We start from the raw sequence: 14,069 nt of genomic DNA, 5'->3' as shown, positions 1-14,069 counted from the left end.
TAACAATTCCAAGGCATAATCTTAAGAGTAATCTTTATAAATTAAGCTCTGATCATGGTACTTTCCTCCTTAAAATGGTTTTATGCTCTTATCTTACCTTAAAATAAAGTCCCATTATCTTAACCTGACACCAAGGCCTCTGCTCATTTTCCCAGCTACTTCTCTCCCTGTTTCCTGCCACCTTCACCCATGGGCTTCTCCATGATCCCTGGAGTGATGGGTGGAAAGGATCTACTATACAAAGTATGCTTTTCCTCACCCTGATACAACCCCCCAAAGGGTTGGGGAATAGCAGAATAAGTTTGGAACTGCTTTCAATGTCATGGTCAATTCTGAGTCCTGATTCATGCTTGGGAGTAGAATGGCAAAGTATATTCATTGCTAAACGCTAAACCTCATTTTAATTACCCACCCACCAAAACCAAACAAATCCAAGCCACACCTGGCTTTGGGTTTGAACCAGCCCAGACAGATGATGCCCCAAACAAGCTAAGGAACACAGAGGTGAAGGAGAGTAGAGATTGTTTCAGACTCTGGTTTATCTAACAAGGGAATGATGTTTCCAGGATAATCCAGGATTCCTCTGTGGAGCCTTCCTTTCATGAAGGAATCAGTGGAAGTGGAGTGTTGTTTATAGCTGGGAAGGAAATCCCTTATTTCTGGAGATCATCCTTCTAATTCTCACCTCCTCATTCCAGTGTCCCCTTTGGGAAGACTGGAAGGGGACCAAGAGTGAAGATTCTCTGGGTTGGAGGGTATTGGCGGCAGGAATTTTATGTACTTCTCTATTGTCAGCACTTAGATGAATTACCTTGTCCTCTCTTCCATTTCCAACCTGTGTTCCTCAGGCTTTGTCACAAACCTCTAGGAAAGATTCATCTGTACCCACTATCTCCAATTCCTCTTCTTCTGTTCTCTCTTAAACCCACCGTGATTCAACTTTAATCCCAGTACTTGATAGAAAGTCCTCATATCAAGGTCACAGCTGTTGCTGCGTTGCTAAGTTTAATCTCAGTGGAATAGGAAGAAAGGTCTTCAGCCAAAAGTGAGCATGGGGAAGAGATGCATGTGAGAGTCGCCTAGGTGAGTAGGAGATTGCATGGAGAAGAGAAGTGGCCTGACTGCTCCTCACTTGTAGTGGTCCACACGCGACTTGCTGTCATGAGCAGGTGTACAATTTTGTCCAGCCACCCACCTGCATGGGTTTGCCAAGCAAGCAAGACTAAACCGGGGAGGCAGGAGAGAAGGTGCCAGCAAGGAAGTGGTTAGGAAGGTTGACGGCAATATATCCTGGGAAGGAAGAACAGGGGTGGTGGGAGAGACAGGGAAAAGGTGGAACAGTTGATGTGCTTCTGTTCTAGGAGGTTGAAGGAGTGTCAGAGTCAGGATATCGGGAGACCAGATGAGCAAATAGGGGAGGTAGTCAGAGGGTGTGAATGAACTGGACACAACAGAGCACTTGCTCCCTGTGGTCTGCAATCTTTCATCTCCCCATCCTGGAACAAACGACCTTTGTTTGGCTCCTCCAGGCACATATCATAGTATTCTGGAGTCAGAGGGTCTTGGCTTCTAATATTGCTTACTTAACAGATTACTTAACCCTTTGATGCTCAGATCTTCATTTGAAAATGAATGAAACAGAAGCCATCATAAGAGACTTGCTTTGATGATTAGACAAAATGATCTTTAGAACCTCAAATGACATTAGTTTCCTCTCACTACCAGTCGCCTGTGTGGCCTGTGCCTGGCTTTCTCCTCCTTGTGCACCTTGAACTTCTCAAAAGAGAAGCTCACTACTTCTCACTGTTTCCAAATCCTCATCAAACCTCTTTCAACCTTTGCGATCTGGCATCTGGCTCCATAATTAATGGGATCAAATGGTTCTTGTTAAGGTCAGCAATGACCTTAAATAGCACATCCAAAGCATCTTTTCTGTCCTCTTCCGAATTAGTGCTCATTCTTTAACATTTGAGGTGATTGCCATCCTTTCCTCATCAAAAGAGGAAAACAAAGTCCTTATTTGGATTCCAGAGGATTGCTGCTTCTGAGTCTCCCAGATTTCTAAACTTCCTTTCCACCCTGCTGACTCATCCTGCCAAGAGATTCTGAATTTAAAAAAGTAAAAATCTGTCTTTGATATAGACAACTAATTTTTTCTGAAGCTTGCTAAGTGTGAATAAAAGCCTACTTTTAAAAATTCAAGGCTTTGTATACCCATGTTCATAGAAGCATCATTCATCATAGTCAAAAGGTAGAAGCAACCCACATGCCCATCGATGAATAAATGAGTAAACAAAATGTGGTATATACATATAGTGAAGAATTATTCAGCTTTAAAAAGGAAGGAAAGAGAGAGAGAGAGTGAGAGAGAGCACAAGCAGGGGGAGCAGCAGAGGAAGAGGGAGAAGCAAGCTCCCCTCTGGTCAGGGAGCCCGATGTGGGGCTTGATGCAGGGCTCGATCCCAGGATCATGACCTGAGCCAAAAGCAGATGCCTAACTGACCAAGCCATGCAGGCACCCCAAAAGGAAGGAAATTCTTACCCATGCAACAACCTGGGTGAAATTTAGGACATTATGCTAAATGAAATAAGCCAATCACGAAAGGACAGATAAGGTATGAGTCCACTTAAATGAAGTACCTAGAGTAGTCAGATACAATTCATAGGGAATGAAAGTACGATGGTGCTTGCCAGGGGCTGGGGGAAGAAAGGTTCGCTCTATAAATCACTGTGATATTGTGATTTACATAAAAAATATATATTTGGTCTTCTCTGTTCATACCACAGAGCTCCTAAACCCTTAGAATTTGCTAAGCAATGAGAGCGATCAAGGTGTCTTTTATTGTTAATGAAGGGACTATCAGAAAGTACCTAAAGATGGGGGCTGTTATCAGGAGAACCAACCATGTGATTGGAGGGTTGAAACTTTAAGCTCCACCCCACTGACATCCAGGGGGAGAGTGAGGCTGGAGATTAAATCAGTCACCAATGGCCAGTGATTTAATCAGCCATGCTTATGTAATGAAGTCTCCATGAAAACCCAAAAAGGAGTGGGCTCAGAGAATTTCTGGGTTGGTGACCATGGGGCAATTTGGGGAGAATGCTGAGCCTGGAGACGGCATGGAATCTCGACAACCTTCCCGCATATCTTTTTTTTTTTTTTAAAGATTTTATTTATTTATGTGACAGAGAGACAGCCAGTGAGAGAGGGAACACAGCAGGGGAGAGGGAGAGGAGCCCGATGTGGGACTCGATCCCGGAACGCCGGGATCACGCCCTGAGCAGAAGGCAGACGCTTAACGACTGCACTACCCAGGTGCCCCCTTCCCGCATATCTTGTTCTGTGCATCTCTTTCATCTGACTATTCCTAAGTTATATCCTTTTATAATAAGTTGGTAAGCTAGTAAGTAAATGTTTTCCTGAGTTTTATGAGCTGCTCTAGCAAATTCATCAAATCTGAGGAGGGGTCAAGGGAATCATTTAGTCCTAAGCCAGGTGACGACCTGGACTTGCAGCAGTTGGCATCTGAAGTGGGGAACAGGAAGCAGTCTTGGCGGACTGAGCTCACAGCCTGTGATCTGATGCTATCTAGCGTCAGAACTGAATCATAAGACACGCGGTTGGTATCAGAATTGCTTGGTGTGAGGAAAAAGCCCACACACTGGAACTGGAACCAGAGTGCTAGTTGGTGTTGGAATATTTGGGTGTTAGTGTTCAATGGGTACAGAGTTTTAGTTTGGGAAGATTAAAAGTTCTGGAGATGGATGGTGGTGATGGCTGCACATGTGGGAAGGAGAAACGATTCTACCCTTCAAGATTCTTCTAGCAGGGCTAAGAATTAAATTGACATAAGACAGATTAACTGGAGAAGATAACACTGAATTTTGTTAAGTATGGGGAATCCACAAAAACATGAAATTCCAAAGACAGGCAAAATGAGGTATATGTGTTGTCCTGAACTAAGAAGGGAATTGGGGTCAGGGATTTCCCAGGGAAGGAAAGCAATGCACAGGAAGATGGAAAGGGGTAAGTGTTTGGTAAACATATGTTTGCTGGGCTATTCAGAAACAATGGGACACAGAGGAATTTTAACATATAGACTGCTAAAATTCCTCCTCCCTGTAGACTACCCCTCATTCATATTATACTGTAGTTGCCTGTGGTGATACCTCCTGTCCTGGAGCAGGTCTTCCAACTAAATTCTTTTAGAAATTTAAGGAGAAGATCAAAGTTTCTTCCTGAGTTTTTTGATCCCTGATGGTTTTCAGCTCAGGATAATTTGCATGCCAAAGCGACACTTCCAGGGTGATTCATTCTGAGCTCCCTCACAGGACAATGTGAGTATATTTAATGCCACCGCACACTTAAAAATTGTAAAGATGGTATTTTATCACCATTAAAATATAATAAAGGAAATTAAAGGACCTGTCTAAAGCGGCTATCTTTCTCTCTGCGGGGCCCCTGGGGCAATAAGGTAGCTATTAGAAACTTTCCCATAGATGTAACATGTTCTGGGACTCTCAGATGGGCTCAAAGTGCAAGACTCATCATTAATTAGAAAAAATAGGCTCAGCTTTAAAATGCTAAGCACATATGCCTCTGTTTGCTATGATTCACATGAAAAAAAAATTGTGTTATGTGTGTCTTATCACAGTTTAAAAACCTCAAGTTTGCACTGGCTTATGGGCCTCAGAATGTCCCCTGTTTGCTTTGTAAACCTCCACAGACTTTGACCGTGGCCTCACAAAGGCCAGTGTGGGGATTCGAGGTGTGTGAGGAAGGACTCTTGCGGCTGCAGAGGGCCAGACACCTGCGGGCCCAGCTGTGACTCACACAGGGTGGGAAGGCAATGCTCATAGTTACAGAGGAGCCCAGATTTCTGGTTCACATAAGACACTTTTTAAAGGAATTTTAAGTTTTAATTCATTTTGCTTTGCTTCAGACTAGCCAACGTCCTCTTTGCTAGAGAAACTCCAGAGAAGTTAATCACAACAAGCTGGAATGGGAGTATTTTTTTCAAGACTCAGACCATCAAAAGAGCCAAGATCCTGGCTTTCTGTCCCAGGTCAGATGCTGATTTAGGAAGTCATTTCAGCTCACAGTCTGCTTAAACTCTGTGAGCCGGGTGCAATGCTAGCAATTAAACACTGCTCACAATCGTTGTTGAGGGCAAAGACACCTGCACCACGCTCCCTCAGCGTTCTGCACAGGGGCGGTGTCAAGTCCGTGTTCAGGAAACCATCGCTAGATTCTGCACACAATACGAATGCATGCAAGTGCTCAGCCCGAGGGACTGGAGCTCCCACCTCCTGCCACTCCCCGCTAATGTCTACCTAAAGCCATGCCAGAAAAATAAAATATAGATTTATGCAGAGCGAACTTGTTCATATAAAACAAATATTCTCTATTTGCAAAAGGATTCACAGAATTCCTCAAATAGATTGCTGGCTAATGTGCAGAAATTTAACTCTTTATAATCAATATTAAAAAGTCAGGATCCAATGCCAGTTGAAGGGCAGATGTTCCAAGTCAATCCACCTGTGAAGATTGATACCTCTCTCACCTGTGCACTGGCACATGCATCCATCAGTCTCAGTGGATGGCACTCGGCATATCTACTTCTCCACCGGACTATACGACTCTTGAGAATATTGTTGAAACCCTTCTTGCATCTTTAACATCCATTCATCCATTCTGTTCCTTCTTTTCTTTTTTCTTTTTTTTTATTCCTATGGAAGGGCTTCTAAACACCAGGACTCTGACTCAAATAATCCCATAGATGGGACAGCTCATTCTACTAAAATATACTGGTAATTTTTTTCCAGAGAATTGCATGCTAATCATAATGATTTGATCATTGGACTAAAAATCTAGGAGTATCAATTTACTGCATGTAGTGGATTGCTATCCCTTGTCACAAGGAGTGCCTTTAGGATTCCTGACGATGACGTATCATCCCTTCACAAGAGGACTGTGAGGATCACCCGCTCCCCAAGACCTTGGCTCTAGGAGCATGGAAAACACCACCATCGATATTCGGGCCCAGGCCCTTGTTCTCATCATTCTCATAATCATTAGCAGGGAGAGGAAGGCCCCCAGAAAGCAGCTGCAGTCTTGATGCCTTAAACCAGCCCCTTCAAGATCGTGAATGCTCACAGGCAGGATTGTATTTTATACCTAAGGCCAAACTGGCAGAAGCCGAACTGCTGCCCACCACCCCGCTCCTGGACAATGCCCACGGTGTCTGATGCTCCCATCCCGGCCACAGGCCCCATTTAATGTATTTTCCTCACTCTAGGACTAAATGAACAAAACTGCCCTCTTACAGCCTGTTCTGGGGTTCAGGACATCTGGGGGCCTAAAGATTTCTTCCACTCTGTTCTGGTGCGGTGGGAAGAGCTCTGGCCCAGGGTTCAGGAGGCTTGGTTTCTGGTCACAATTTACTATAGACAGTTCTCTGCGCCTCTTGGTTTTCTTATTTGTAAAATAAGGGACTTTGAGCAAGTGATATTCAAAGTCCTCACAACCTCACTTATGATAAATTTTCCATCTCTTATTAGGCCAGGTTCCAACTAGTTCTTCTGCCCACCTCACACTCCCTCCCAAACCCCACAATAATATCACGGGAAATTATTTGAGAACTAGAATTCATTAAAATGCATAAGCTTACACCCGAAAATAACCATGTGATATAACCATATGACCATGGCCTATGTTTTCACCTATTTTGGTAGCTTGAGATGCCTTTTCAATGACAAAGAAGTTGGTGATTGATGTCATATTCTTGTCTACACACTCACAACAAGCCTAGCAATCACAGCTCAGAATGGACTGGAACGGTGGGAGGCTGTGTGGACCCAGGGCCTGTCGGGATCATGGAGAAGGTGGAAAGTGGAGGCCACCACCAGCTGTCAGGGCACGGGTTAAGTGGCATGCCGCATGGCAGAGTGAGGCAAGGATTTGGAAAGGACGAGGGAGCTGAAGTTGGTGGGATGCTTGGGGCACTAAGACCGGGATGAAGGCCAAGGTTGTTGGATCAGCAGATCACTGGCCAGCTGGCTGGACATCCAAAGTCGGGCTGGCAACAGTGCTGGCTGATCACGCTCAGACCCTGGTTCACTGAATCTTCCCGTAAGCACGGGGAGAGGGCTGGAGGCTAACGCCTTCTGAGGACCTAACTCGTTTCTGGCTTACTGCGGCAATTGTATTGTCAAGCACATATTCATCCTTCTCTCCCTCCGTTGGGAATGATTTTGGACTGTGGACTGTGGGCTGAAGTGACAGTGTGTCAGTTCCAACCCCAAGTGTCTCCTAGCTCTCTTGTGCTCCTGTCTTCCATCATGAGAACAGCATATCCCATGGAGGAGCTCTCCTGCCTCTGTCCCCAAGTGAGAAGGCATCTGGAGCCCTGTCCGGCCAACCTGCGAAACTCCCAAATGAGAAATACATACTTGGGTTGTCAACCACTGAAACTTGGGGGTTATTATCACAGCAAAAGCTGAGTAGTTGAGACATGAGAATCTTTCTGAATCTCAGGTGAGGATCAGAATCCCTCAGGTGCTGGGCTTTGACATCAAATCAAAAACCATGCTTTCCATTAAATTGTGACGACTCTGGTCTTTGATGAGTAAAGCAATAGTTAACTTAGAAAAGTGGTCATAGAGAAAATGCTAACTGAATATTCCTTTGGGAGCTCCTGGTACAAGAGCTCCAGACCCTCCCAGGAGTGGACGTCCTGCTGGGAGTTCTGCATCAGCAAAGGAGCCTCCGATGCCATAAGGATGCAAATGGCTGGCTGCCGAGAGCCCCTCTTCTCCCTTCTCCCTACCTGCGGACTTCACAGTACAGTCAGGAAGAGACACAGAGGAAATCCGATCAGGCTGCCCCAGCGCCTCCGGGGAGAGTGGGAACAATGTGACCCTGTCTGAGGGCTCCTGCGTTCCTCTGCCAGAGAGCCCTGGCTCCTCTCCCCTTGTGAGTCACCCTCGCAGGTGCTCGCAGCCCTCGGGATGAAAAATGATGCTCTGGCGTCAAGAAGCCTTTCGGGGCTTACGAATCCCTTACCCCTGGAAAGTAGGGAAGGGGAAAACATGGGACACGGGGTGGAAAGGCAGTTTGGAAATCAGCTGGGGAAGGCCAGCAGGCCTTCACAGAGTCAGCCAGAAAAGGTTTTCCAGTATATTTTTCAAAGATCCTGAGTAATTTTTTTGTTGTCCCAATGTACTGCATTCGGGTTTGGACTGGCCCTAAGGGCAGTTGGACATGGCCCTGTGGCCTACGGAGAAACTCCTGTGACAGTGCTCACCCCCCGCCCGCCCTGTCGCTCTGGTGTCTGGGAGTTTTCCCAGCCGGACCCCTCACCAGTGCTGGGAGCCAGTCTCAGTCATGCAGTACTGGGGACTTCCTTCTTCTCTCCGGAACATGCCGAGTCCTCTCCGAGTCTGCCCTTCGTCACGGCGGCTCTGCAGGCCCGGCAGGCCGTTCATCACTCTTCCGGCCTCAGCTTTGGCTTCCCTCCCCGAGGAGGCCATTCTGTGCCGTGGGCTCCCCAGACACCCTCCCTAAGAGCACCTGTCCCAGACTGAACTCCATCCACAGTGACGTGGCGTAGCTGGTTCTCGCGGCTTTCCCATCACGACGGGAGCTCTGTCACGTTAGGGACCGTCCGACCTGCTGGTCCCCGGCTGGCACCTCACAAGCTCTGTGAGCGAGTGACGGATTGCATCTTTGTATCAACTCTGAAAGGTAACTCTCATTTTGCTATTAACTGCTGCATTCTGCCCAACTCTGCTTTTAAAATGTGGCCTGGGGCACCTGGGTGGCTCCGTTGGTTAAGCTTCCGACTCTTGACTTCTGTTCAGGTCGTGATCCTGATCAGGGTCTTAGATCAAGCCCCATGTCACCTGGAGTCTGCTTGAGATTCTCTCTCTCTCTCTGCCCCACCCCTGCTCTCTCTTTCTCTCAAATAAATAAAAATAAATAAAATCTTTTAAAAAAATGCTGCTTCATTTTATCACATAAGTAGTACATGAAGACTTACCAGTACAGAGAATTCAGGTCCTTCTGAGGAAATGGGAAACAGAGCAAGTCCCCCTTTCTTTCCTCTCTCCCTCTCGACCCTCTCCCTTCCCCAGGTAAACTTTGAGAGTTTTGGTTCTCTGAGATGGTGTGATTTATAATAACTATGTATTTGGTCTTTGACCCCCATCCTGGCACAAACTTCCTAAAACCCTCCAAAACTTTTGGACCTTGCCTCAGGATGCCAGAAAAACCAACCCATGTGATTAGAGGGTTGGAATTTTCAGTCCTGCCCCCGAGACCTCCAGGTTGGTGAGAAGAGCTGGAGGTTGATCAATCACCGATGGCCAGTGATTTCTTCAATCATGTGTATGTAATGAGGCCTCCACAAAATCCCAAAAGGGCAAGGTGGGAAAAGCTCCCAGGTTGGTGAACACATGGAGATTCAGGGGGAGTGGTGTGCCCAGAGAGAGAATGGAAACCCTATACCCCTTCCCCATACCTTGCTCTATGCAACTCTCCCAAAGGGCTATTCCTGACTGACTTCTATCCTTTTATAACAAACCGGTGATCTCGTAAGTAACATGTTGCTCTGAATTCTGCGAGCCACTCTAGAAAACTAATCAAACCCAAATGGGGCTGCAAGAACCTTCAGTCTACAGCCAGTCAGTCAGAAGCCCAGGTGACAGCCTAGATTGTGATGAGTGTCGGACTGGGGGGTGGGGGCAAGCTTCTAGGACCTTTAACCTGTGGGATCTGACGCTATCTCCAGGTGGACAGTGTCAGAATTGGGCTGAATTGTTGGACACCCGGCTGGTGCTGGGGAGCTGTCTGTTGGTGTGGGAAGCCCTCCTCTGACACACAAGCTGGTATTAGGTACGGAGCCTTCGCTGACCTTTTGCTTTCTATAATTCACGTATCTGTGACACAGAGGCATCCTTTCATGTAAATGAGTTTTAATTTTCTTTAAAATGACTAGAGTGTACCCACTGTAGTGTCTGTCTCTATGGGATGGGGGCCCCCAAATGTGGGCCTCCATGGGGTGGAAGCCGGAGGCCCCGGCAGGGTTCACCCACGGCAGAACAAAGGAGGTAGAAGTTTCTTGAATACACTGCAGGGGAGCTGCAGGCAGTCAGCGGAGGAGAGGCTGTCTGCAACCTGGCAGTGGGTGGGGGCTGTACTTAAATCGGGAAGGTGAGGATGTATGAGGATGCATGATTGTAAGTAGCCCATAGGTCAGCTACGGCCCACGGATATTTTTAGGTGGGTCACGGGCTGGGCCCCTCTGTACTCAGCCAGGGGGGTGCTGTGGGCCCTCTTGCCTTAATCAAATTTTCATTGCTCAAGCCTGTTGTCTAAAAGCGTTCTCTAGACCCATGTCCTACCTAGCGCTTGTTACGAACCAGACGAACCAGAATTTGTTCCATTGGTTCCCTCTGGATGGAAAACTAACAAGTGATAACCAAGCATTCTGGCCTTTGTAATCTTTGATCTTTTGTAATTAGTGCTTTCTTTCCTCCAAAGGCGGGATTTACCAAGGCTGGCTCGTTCCCTCCCCAGTGGACCACATGCGCTGGTTTGGACTATCAAGACACAAGTCAGTTTTACTCTCTAAATAATTATTTTGTCATTTTCTTTTATTAGGAACTCAGTCTAGGGATTGGTAATTCAATAGCTTTGCACAGCATCTAATCCTGATTACAAGAGAAATTCATATTATTAAAAGCCGCCCTTCCTGCCTCTGTAGTTCCCGTGCTGCATACCTATGTTGACCAGCAGTTCCAGAATGGGGTCTCAGTGTGTGTGGCCAGTTTGACAGGCCAAGGTACGTTGTGAGGCAAGAGGAGGCCCAGAGATTATAGAAGCCATTTCTGATGCCTTCCTAAGTCTGACTCCTTGACTTCTCTTTCCTTTATTTAGGACACACAGAGATCACCCACTGTTGTGCCCTCCCTGCCTCTACTGTAGGGTGCTGGCCGTTGAACTTGCCAATTCCAGCATTGGCGTTGAGACAGAATGCCAGGAAATGTGCTTTGGAGCTTTTTTTCCTTCCTCTGCCAGTTTTCGAGATGTCTTTTGATTTAAGGATACTTTGGAAAGCTTATTTATCAGTAGTTCTTTTTCTATTCTGGTAATGTCTTAGCCAGCACCAATCTTAGGTCCCTTCCTATAGATCTGGTGAGATTTCTTTTACAGGCACTAGCAGATAATATACAATTTTTCCTTGAGAGCCCTGTTCAAGTACAGGATTAAATTTTTCAGTCACCTTTGTCTTCTGTGGATGCTTTGATCTCAGTACGTGGCACATAGCTGGTCTTTCCATTAAATAATAATTGAATGAATGAAATGCTAAACCTGAGTGTTCAGATTTTCTAACTGAATGATGGTGTGCTCTTCTACTTTAACTTGTGGTTGTTTTATTTAAAAACTATTTCTGGGGCACCTGGGTGGCTGCCTTTGGCTCAGGTCATGGTCCTGGAATCCCGGGATTGAGTCTTGCATTGGGCTACCCCCTCAATGGGGAGTCTGCTTCTCCCACTGCCCCATCCCCCTGCTTGTGTGCTCTCTCTCTCTCAGACTTCCTAAGTCTGACTCTTTGACTTCTCTTTTGTTTATTTATGACACATACACCCTTTCTCTCTCATTCAAATAAATAAAATCTTAAAAAATAAAATAAAATAAAAAATAAAAAGTATTTCCTTCTCCCTTCTAGTCATAGTTATGTGAATTTGGCCACTCAAAAAATCATGAAAGGTACAATTTTTGTTTCTGATTTCAAAAAGTCTTTAAAAAGATTATTTTTATTTGGTAAACATTATTTGTAGCTTCTAAGTTAAGACCTCATGTTTCGGGGCACCTGGGTAGCACAGTCGTTAAGCGTCTGCTTCAGGCTCAGGGTGTGATCCCGGCGTTCGGGGATCAAGTCCCACATCAGGCTCCTCCGCTAGGAGCCTGCTTCTTCCTCTCCCACTCCCCCTGCTTGTGTTCCCTCTCTCACTGGCTGTCTCTCTCTGTCAAATAAATAAATAAATAATCTTAAAAAAAAAAAAAGACCTCATGTTTCATGTTCTTATCAAAAGGACCTCACCTAACATTGCCACATAATTGTGGTGACTTTCTCAACTGAATAACAATATGATTTTTTATGTATTATGCTCTTCCTAATTTCATGTATTTAGGTACATATGTGTGTTCCTGTGTATACATGTCCTAGGGTAAATGTCCAGCAAAAGAGTTAGTTAAAGGCTATCAATTTCTTTTGGAATGCTCCGTGTGAGTGGCCTGCCCTGAAAGATTTGATCAGGTTATAACCATCAACTGTACAGGGTACCCTGTAAACTCATATAAGAGTTAAAGATTAATATCAGAATATATAATATTTCTACAAGTCATTAGAAAAATAACCAATCCACTAGAAAAATGGGACAAGGACATGACTAGTGATTCTCCACTCTGGCTGCACAGTAGAATCATGGAGGACTTGAAAAACTTCAAACACCCCCCATTTACCCACACGCTGATTTAATTGGTTTGGTTTGAGACCCTAAATCTGCATTTTCTTAGGCTCCCTAGGAGATCCAGAGTGCATGTGGAGTTGAGAAACACACTGATAAAAGATGTATTTGCCCTGGGTCTTGAAATATCAGTAAATTCACATAAGGAAAAAAGAGGAATGAAGCATTTTGGGTGGGGATGGGAAGACATGACCAGGACTCATGTAAATAAGTGGGCAAAAGTAGGAACTACACTTGCAGAGGCAGGGAATCTTGTAAAATTTTAGAATCTGAAGGAACCAACAAGACAATCTAATCTCTACTCTCTTCTCTCTCACTGCTATGTTTATCACTACTACTGCTGCAAGAAAGTTTTTAGAAGTTTGTGTGTGTGTGTGTGTGTATGTGTGTGTGTGTGTGTGTGTGTGTGTGTTTAAGGGCAGAATGTGCTACCCCAAAATATGTCTCTTTGGTATGAGAATTATTTTGAGCTGATTATTTTGGGAAACTGTAGACAAAGAGTAGCTCTGAAAAGAGAGTACAAGTTACCCTTTTGTAAGAGAAATTTATGTCAGAAAGGGGGCCTCTGCCAGGAAGAGAATTATTACCAGAGATAACTTTTCCACCTGAGAGACTTATCTGCTTGGCAGGGCAACCTCTGTTATCTTTTCTTTTCTTTTTTTACCCCTTTCTTTTTCTTTCTTTTCTTTTCTTTTCTTTTCTTTTCTTTTCTTTTCTTTCTTTCTTTCTTTCTTTCTTTCTTTCTTTCTTTCTTTCTTTCTTTCTTTCTTTTTCTTTCTTTCACTTTTAAATTAGTAAAGTGGGGAAAGGTAAATTAATAAAATATAATAGAGATCAAGTAAAGAAGAGAGACCAGAAAAAAAAAACAAAACAGGAAAACAAATAAAAAGCATAGGTTTTATGGTACAATAAAACCCAAATGTGCCATAATTTTACACTAAATGTAAATGGACTGTAGCTCAAGGAAAATTTATTAAAATTTATTATCCAATAAAAAGAAATATTTATTTCTTTTACTTTTTTAAAAGATTTTATTTATTTATTTGAGAGAGAAAAGGAGAGAGAGAGTACTAGCAGGGGGGAGGGACAGAGGGAGAGGGAGAAGCAGACTCCCCGCTGAGCTGGGAGCCTGATGCAGGGCTCCATCTCAAGACCCTGGGACCATGACCTGAGACGAAGGCAGATGCTTAACTGACTGAGCCACCCAGGTGCCCCAAAGAAATACATTTAAAGCATACATGTAGGGGCGCCTGGGTGGCACAGCGGTTAAGCGTCTGCCTTCGGCTCAGGGCGTGATCCCGGCGTTATGGGATCGAGCCCCACATCAGGCTCCTCTGCTATGAGCCTGCTTCTTCCTCTCCCACTCCCCCTGCTTGTGTTCCCTCTCTCGCTGGCTGTCTCTATCTCTGTCAAATAAATAAATAAAATCTTTAAAAAAAAAAAAAAAAGCATACATGTAGACTGAGAGTAGAAAGGTAGAAAAATATATACCATGCAAATATAAATTCCCCCCAAATCTGTATAGCTATATTAAT

The sequence above is a fragment of the Ursus maritimus genome, unplaced genomic scaffold, assembly GCF_017311325.1.
Source record: "Ursus maritimus isolate PB19 unplaced genomic scaffold, ASM1731132v1 scaffold_2, whole genome shotgun sequence".
Taxonomy (NCBI): Eukaryota; Metazoa; Chordata; class Mammalia; order Carnivora; family Ursidae; genus Ursus; species Ursus maritimus.
Note: the sequence above shows the minus strand (reverse complement) of the source record.